Source organism: Schistocerca piceifrons, chromosome 11, assembly GCF_021461385.2.
Source record: "Schistocerca piceifrons isolate TAMUIC-IGC-003096 chromosome 11, iqSchPice1.1, whole genome shotgun sequence".
In the NCBI taxonomy this organism is placed as follows: domain Eukaryota; kingdom Metazoa; phylum Arthropoda; class Insecta; order Orthoptera; family Acrididae; genus Schistocerca; species Schistocerca piceifrons.
This window is the reverse complement of record NC_060148.1, coordinates 2,592,553-2,599,265: the sequence shown is the minus strand read 5'-3', so window position 1 is coordinate 2,599,265 and position 6,713 is coordinate 2,592,553.

Sequence of the window (6,713 nt, the reverse complement as noted above, 5' to 3'; positions counted from 1 at the left end):
ACAATTTTGGTTTCGTTTTTTCACATATTGCTTTCAACGTTTCATTGTTGGAAAAAAAATTTGCTTATAACTGTCAATATTAATTTGCTTTGTAAAAAGTGTAGTGATCTAGGACTTTGGAAAAGTATATGGAATCATTTTATGCATCTGCAGTGGCACTGATCCGTTTGTGGGTACAAGCATAATGCTGAGCATCGTGGTAGATTGTGCAAATCTTATAACTAATGGCTCAGTCAGTTAATGAAGTAAGCCAGTTTGCGCATCCTTACCAAAAGTAGCTCAAAATATATTTCTCTGCTATTTGCTACAGTAAAATTTTTAATCAGACATAACTTTTAATTAACATGGTTTGAAACAAAAGTAATTGTATTTTTGCTGTCAGATCCTTAGGCTACAATTGTAACAATGATATCTGACCTAAATAACAAATGGGCGGATTTATGCCTACCTCTCATATGGATATCACTGAAAATCAGAACCAAAAGATGTCCATAGACAGAAAAAGACAGAAAAAAATTATTGGTAGTAGTTGGGGTGTAATTGGAGCAGGCAGAGGGAGCCAGCTTCATCTGCCACAGTATGCCATGACTGACATGTATCAGAGGTCCATCCCCTGTGATACATGGCAGTTGCAGCTGATCTTCACTAAGCCAGAGTTTATTAACACGTAATGCAGCTTTCTTGCCTATGCCTGACAGAATACTAGGATTACGAATATGACCTGACATTTATATAAAAGAATAATGATGAGTCATGACCACAAAGGGGTAAAGGTGGATTCGTAGCCAGCGGCACATCATTGTCCTCACATTGTGTACATTCAACAGAAGCTAGTTGCTTGATTGCATTGAATCCAGACACTCCCAGCAAAGTGATTTGCTCAGAACCACCCATAAAATAATCGCTGTTCGTTTCTTGTTCTGGCAGACTCTCGTAGAATGACTTCTTTGTGATAATCCAAATTCTCTACATTTGTTTGTTTTGCAATTTATTACTAATATAATTGTACATTTGTAATACTTTCCTATGCAAAAAATGTGATTCTTTACTTTTTCGTGGATTTGTCTATGCATTTATAGTGGTAACAGTAAATATGACAAGACAGCAAAATAATATAATACTTAAATTCTTATATTAAGCATAAAATGTAAACAAAAAGTGACATATTAAACTCGTGTAATAATACCAGTTAGATGTTCTCAACTATTTATCATGAAACAAAGTAGAATTATTTATTGTATGTGGTTAAAAGGCAGTATACCATTCGCCCACTGCATTTTTTGTAGTTACGTACAATATATGAGGTACATGTCTTTTATCCTGTATGTGCTTTCTGAATTTACCTTGCAGTTCGTTTTTGTAACAAAAAGTGCACTAAATAGGGCACAAACATAGACATCGTGCTACTCTAGACATCACTACGTTACATCTAGCTCAAAATAACTTGGCACCCACATACGACCAGTCTTGTTCTCAGCTCCAGGTGTGTCTACCTTTTTGTTCCAAAGGAGTGACCATCTCAGTCTGCAGTAATCTCCTGATCAGTGTACTGCATCCACTGTCAGCAGTTGCGTTAATTGTTAATGCGGTGATTTCCTTATTAGGCACTCCGGTTGTAACACCAAAAATGCAGGATGCATGGCACCTGATACCGTTATATAATTTTGCGGAATTGTGTGTAAATATTTGTAATTTAAATGCTTTCTTTTAATCAGTAAGAAAGTATGGTTCATCTGTAAAGGAGACCACATATAGGACACTGGTGCGACCGGGATTAGTTAAAAACTATGGAACTGTGTACAAAGAAACACATCAAAATTACTGGGTCAGAAGATATGAAATTTTACTTTTCCCATACATTATTGTAGCTGGTTCTAAAGTTTCGGTTAATCTTTACGTGTTTCGTTGTGTGTTGTCTACCCGATGTTTCACACTGTGTCGTTAATCACATACGCATGTTATTTTACGCAAGTGCTCTGGTTGACAGAAAGAGTCATCCAGTTTGTGTGCAATTTTTCAAGGATTAACAATAAATGACATATGATATGATAGAGGAGACAATTAGCTTCTACAGTGCGAGAAAAGAAACTGTGTGAGTGAGAAATCATATAGTCCAAAATTACAAGTCTTGGATGTATAAAATATATTTTTATTCACAGAATACATGTGGCAGTAAATGGAAATGGAAATGTCGTGTGGCTAGGGCCTCCCGTCGGGTAGACCGTTCGCCTGGTGCAGGTCTTTCGATTTGACGCCACTTCGGCGACCTGCGCGTCGATGGGGATGAAATGATGATGATTAGGACAACACAACAGCCAGTCCCTGAGCGGAGAAAATCTCTGACCCAGCCGGGAATCGAACCCGGGCCCTTAGGATTGACAGTCTGTCACGCTGACCACTCAGCTACCGGGGCGGACATGTGGCAGTAAGATGCTGATTACCAGGTAACTGTGTAGGCAGTACAGTTTACTATGTATCTTCAGTATTCGCTTACGCGCAGGAAACCTTATTTTTTACCTTTATATTTATTCTCATTACCAGTTCTCCATTTCGTGAATAGCCTGGTGACACACAATAATATTTGAAAGTGTTGATGTGTAAGAGAAAACATTAGAAAGGGTATCACGCAGATTGATACCACAACTCTCTGCTCATTTGTGGCAAGATTCCAATTTACAAAACAATTATAATGTTAGAAACAGTAATCTTTCATTCTAGATGATATAATATCTAAATGATTGTGAAACAGTAACACATCAAACACACAAAAATCGATAAAATAGTAGAAGTATCTGAAACTGTTACATTGTCTTGTAATTAGCATATACTAAAACTGCATTGTAGCACATTGCTCTGTTTTGCTGTTACCCAAAACTGAATGTCTGAAAATAATAAGAGGGAAAATTGACTTTTGATCATTTTTAATTGTAATATCTAAATAGAGCAATACTATCAAACAACTGTTTGAAAACATATATAACAGGTGGGGTTGAGGTTCGCACTGTTCACTGTTGATCTGACATTTGCAAAGGACCGTCTGTGTATCTTTGAGTAGTACAAATTTGATATCTATAAAAGCATATACTGTTTATTCACTTACTATGCTGACTGGACCTTAGATTCATATCCTATTCTTGTCAAAAATTTCGGGAAAATGAGGAAGAAAAGACAATTACTTGAGTTGCACCAGATATCTGCCAGCCAGCCATCTGAAGTGTTTACATTTCATCGAATTATAAATTCAGTAAGCTTACATCATTTTCACAGTCAAGAAATGAAAAGCATTTAGTACCAAGATTTTCTTTGTATCGTCAATAGATGGCTTATATGTGTAGAGTGGCGCCGCACCAGCAGTCCATGAGAAATGTGGGACTGGAGCAGTGCAAAATAGGTCAAGCTTAAATATTCTATAGTACATAAATCTCTCAGTATCCATTATAGATGTGATACCTTTGACAATTTTTTGCAGATGTGACTAATGTGTTCTTCCCAGGTCAACTTGGAGTCAATATGGATTCCTAAAAGTTTAACTGTTCAATTTCCTATATCTTTAGATAGTTCTGACAGAAAATGCTGGTTCTTGTCAGGTTTAGACAGAAGTTTGTTAGAGGAGAACTGTTTTACTGCAGCATCTAGTGATTACAGCCACATTTGTTGTACTACTGAAGTGTCTTGATGAGTTGCAATAGCACATTACAGATTGGGGAATATGATGCGGCAATTGATATGCCAATTCAAAAAAGCTGTACAGAAAAGAAATCATTTCTGCAAAGAAAAAAGCTAATGATAACTATAGTTATCAGTCCAGCAACAAATATAAAGCAGCATGGAAAATAGTTAAAGCAGAAACAGGGCTAACTGCAGAAAATTTGCCTGTTCCTCTAAGTGCAGTTGAACTAAATAATAGTTTCATAAATTCTGGAGAATTAGCTATGACAGATGAAAGTAATTTAGATGATAGTGAGAACAGACTTCCCAAATTGCAGGCAACAGAGTTAACAGGCAACTTGCCAAAATTTGAATGGAGAACAATTTATCTTAAGGATATGCTGGATGTAGTCAGATCACTAAGCAACTCCAGAACTGAGGACATCCATGGTTTTTCTAATATTACCATAAAGAAAACAAGACACTATATGCATTCCACTGTCTTACTTAATCAATAGGATGTTTACTGAGGGAACATTTCCAGACTGCCTTAAACTGACAATTGTATTGCCCATATACAAAAAGGGAGACAGAAATTCACACCAAAATTACAGACCTATAGCAATAGTACCGATATTATCTAAAATTATTGAAAGTCCAATTAAACGATTTTTTTGAGTGTCACAACCGTCTCAATAAGACTCAGTATGGATTCCGAACTGGGCTATCAACAATAAAAGCAGTTCAGGAAGTTGTCTTATCAATATTACAAGGTTTTGAAAAAAGGGAACATACCTATACAACTTTATTTCATTTAACTATATATGACGGTAGTATCTGATCCCGAAAGAACAGTTACCGTGGATGACCATGCAGCTTTGCTAGAAATGAAATGATATTTAAATGGACACACTAGCTGCAAACAGGCGTTGATGTACTTCATTGGGGACATGTTGCAGCTAGGGTGTCCATTTAATTGTCATTTTATTTGATTTAACCAAGGCGTTTGACACTGCCTCACATAGCATTTTAATTAAGAAACTAGAAAAATATGGAATAACTGAAACAGAACTATTACTGCTGAAATCATATTTGACAAACACAAACCAAATGATCTATATAAATTCAAACAACAAATCTGACCTTCTCAAGGTAAAATATGGAGTCCCACAAGGGTCTGGACTGGGACCTTTCTTATTCATTGTGTATGTGAATGACTTGCCCAACACATTACCATATAAATCTGTAATGTATGCTGATGACACAACTTTTATCATGTCACATAATGATGTGGATGTTGTCAAACAAATGAACAAATCTATGAAGGAAATAGCAGCTCACTTGTTCCATGAAAATAGGCTGTCGTTAAATAGAGATATTAATGATGTACCTAATGAAATCAGACATTCAGTAAAATTGCTAGGCATTTGTCTTGATACCAAATTGTGCTGGAATACTCACACAGAAAAGCTGTGCAGTAGGTTGGAAAGATTTCTATATCTCCTTAGGAAACTGAAGCATTGTGTCAGTAAGGAGTGCATACTTATGGTATACCATGCCTATTTTCATACTCATCTGCATTATGGAATACTTCTTTGGGGAAACTCTGCTGGGGCAAAAGATGTTTTCCTCTGGCAGAAGAAAGCCATTAGATGTATTTTTGGTGTGAGCAATTTAACTTCTTGCGGACAGTGCTTCATTGAGCACAAAATTCTTTCAGTTCCCAGTCTATACATACTTAAAGCACTTATGCATGCCAAAGAGAATTCCCACATGTAGGAAAGCAGGTCAGATGTGCGCTCATATGAAACCAGACATAGGAACTTATTAGACATTCCTTGGACACGTTTGAGTTAAATCCAAAATAATTTTTTACATGCTGGCAAAACATTTTACAAAAATACATCACATGGAATGAGGGAATTGCATGAGAATAGATTTAAAATGGTAGTAGAGACATGGTTGAAAGAGAAAGCATTCTATAACATAAGTGAATTCCTACATGATGAAAAAATATGATTCTCTATTATTATAAATGTGATTGTGATCAAAGGAACTGTAATTTATGTCATACAACCACACTGACCTTTTGTATAATCATATACCATATGTTAACTTTTGTGTAATCTTTAGTACCACAATCTGTATAACTATGTAACTACTGACCTTATGTATAATCATTTGTATAACCATCTGACGATGCCTACACAACACAACAGTTGTCTACAGGCAAATAAATAAAATAAATAATCACATTTAAGTTTCTTAATGACTGCATATGAGCAGTAACCACTTATGTAGTGGAGTACAGGCCACACATACTCGTCCAATTCCTGTATATCAACATCTTCCACAACTACATTTAACTCTTCATTATATGTCACTCCTGGGAGGTCATTTATATCTGTCTCAGTAGAAAAAATGTCATCCTTGGCAATTACAACACCACCCATTTTTGGGACTTTAATATTAATGATACATAGCTTCATACCCTCAGTTTCTTTCTGTCTCAAAAATCTGTCTAATTGACACATGGTAATTACCACCACTCATCTGATAAAATTTACCAATCCTGCTTTCCAGGTCATCAGTTTGAACCTTGCCTGTTAGAATGTATTGCCTCTTTTTCTCATTGAGCCAATACCTAGGCAGATCCACCAATGTGAGAATGGTATGCCCAAGAGCTAAATGTGTTTGTCTGCTAAGACCAATTAAACCCCGAGAATTTTCCTTTATTAACCAATTTGCAAACTGATGTAGGAACTCCAGTATGTGCTTAGAATTCCTGGTTATTGGCTGTTGAATCCTATTTAATAACCTTTGACCTTTTAATAATGTTTTTACATTAACTGCATCCACCACTTGCAAATGATCTCAATGAAAGTTGCAGTATTCAATATTGTGTTTAGAGCCTAATTCTCTGAGAGCAATAGCTGTTGTATGGTCAAAAATATGGAGAGCAAGTTTTACATTCTGCCTTTCTATGGTTCAGGGATACAGTGATTTAAGACATAGCTTGTTTGCAAATGTCAATAAATTTGCCTTTTCCAGCAAATGAAGAGATT